At 43.6% G+C, this 1,928-nt stretch overlaps 1 long non-coding RNA gene across 1 annotated transcript; it reads right to left on the reverse strand.

Annotated features, from left to right (window-relative positions):
- Positions 1 to 1,007: 1,007 nt before the first annotated feature.
- On the reverse strand, positions 1,008 to 1,643 carry LOC116092403. The gene is made up of 3 exons (XR_004119250.1): positions 1,549 to 1,643; positions 1,281 to 1,457; positions 1,008 to 1,174 (listed from the first exon to the last, which is right to left on the reverse strand). It is a non-coding gene; the product is annotated as an uncharacterized LOC116092403 (long non-coding RNA).
- Between the last annotated feature and the right edge of the window lie 285 nt (positions 1,644 to 1,928).

The following is a 1,928-nucleotide window of genomic DNA, read 5'->3' on the forward strand; positions in this document are numbered from 1 at the left end:
TAGACAAGACACAAACAATGGGTTGTTCCCTTCAGGAATGTGTCGTATGCACATCCAAGATCATACTTTCCATTATAGTAACAGTATTTCACCCTGGCACTTACCTGGAGTCCACTCGGCCCCTATGTAACCAATGGGTTCTGGCAGAGATATGGAATGTCACCAGAAGTTTCCAGGACATCAGACAGAGAACTCAGAATTACTCTTGTCTGTGTGGATTAACCTAACAAATATGATATTGAGAGAAAGATGCCTGACACAAAGGAACACGCTGCTTTTCCACATGAAGTTCAACAACAGGCCAAGTTTCTGGTTACCCTCAGCTGGGTGTGCTGCCCCACATGTATAATCCCAGCATTTGGGGACCTGAGTTAGGAGTATTGCAAACTCAAGGCTACTTTGAGTTACCTAGTGAGTTCAAGACTAGCCTAGGTTACATGGTAAGATGTTGTCAAACCAACAACAAAAAAAGATGGCTGGAGAAATGACCCAACAGATAAAAGTTCTGATGAGCAGAGTTAAATCTCTGGAAAACAAGGTGGGAGAAAAGAGCCTGAATTTTGTATGCATGCTATGACGTATGTATGCTTACACACACACACACACACACACACACAGTAAATTAATTTTTTAAAACAATGGTTACCCTTGATGAGGAGGATACTGTGTGGGAGAACTGGCCAGAGGATATGGTGGGTATTAATTATTTTAAGAAGTTGGTTGCACAGAACTGTCTCCTTTGTACAAGTATTGGGTGGGTGTGCAGCCATGCATGTTTTTTTTTATTATGTATGTTATACTTACTTTAAAAAGACAAAGAATTCTTAAAATAAATAACCCAATAGTCTTACAAAAGCTTTAGAATTGATTATCAAACATCATTTGTAAGTACAAATACAGTGCTCACCAGAACTGGCCAATGGACAGTAACTAAAAAACAAGGAGGGTTTAAGATGGCAGAAAAATTTCCCCTTGCTTATTACCAAGGAGTCTCATCCACACTCTGCTGATCACCTAATGAATTGATGGCCTTTATTAGATAGGGTCACCTGGACGAACACAGCTTTAATGCATGGAAACTACGAGTGACAACAAGGCACAGAGGTGGTTGGGAGGCTGTGAGATTGGCTCCTTGAAAGAAGAGCTCTGATAGCCATCTGTCCAAAAGTTCATCCTGGACAGAGAACACATCGGGGAGAAATACTTCTGAACTAAGTGTCATGGTTCCCACAGGAAGATTTCCAAACTCAGCATGCTCTGAGGCAGCCCCCAATGCTCACAACGATGTGATGAGATGTCCAAGATAAGTTACTTGAGTGATGCAGGATCCACTGTGGCTCGCAGTTTCAGAGGCTCCAGTCGGTAGCATGGTGACCATGTAACTGTGCTTGTGATGAGACAACACATCATGACAGAATGGCATGGCAGAGGCTGCTCACTTTATGGCAACCAGGAAGCTAAAAGAGAGAGAGAGAAGGGGTCAAGAGTACTCATATGTCACTCAAGGGTATGTTCCAAATGACCTAGCTTCTTCCCACAAGATCCCACCTCCTAAACCTTCCACTGTCTCCCAATACCACCAGCGAGGGACCAAGCCTTCAATGTGTGGTTGGTCCTTAGGGATATTCTAGACCCAAGCCACAGTACCAGCCTTTTCCCTTTTGCATTTAGCATTCACATTTTCATCCCAAGGTGGGATCATAATGGCTCAATGTTACAGAACAGAGGTAGAGAGAGCTTCAACCCTGATACCTCAAACATGAGGATGGCAGGAGACAGCTACCTGCCCCCTCCCAACCTGGTGCCATAAAGCTAGGTCCCCCATCATCAACCCTAACAGGTGTTTATTACCCTAACAGTTATCAAGCTTTACCCTTTGTTAGACCTTATAAACCCCTCCCCCTGAAGAGCCCCTGAGTATGTAGATG

This window comes from Mastomys coucha, unplaced genomic scaffold, assembly GCF_008632895.1.
Source record: "Mastomys coucha isolate ucsf_1 unplaced genomic scaffold, UCSF_Mcou_1 pScaffold15, whole genome shotgun sequence".
Taxonomy (NCBI): domain Eukaryota; kingdom Metazoa; phylum Chordata; class Mammalia; order Rodentia; family Muridae; genus Mastomys; species Mastomys coucha.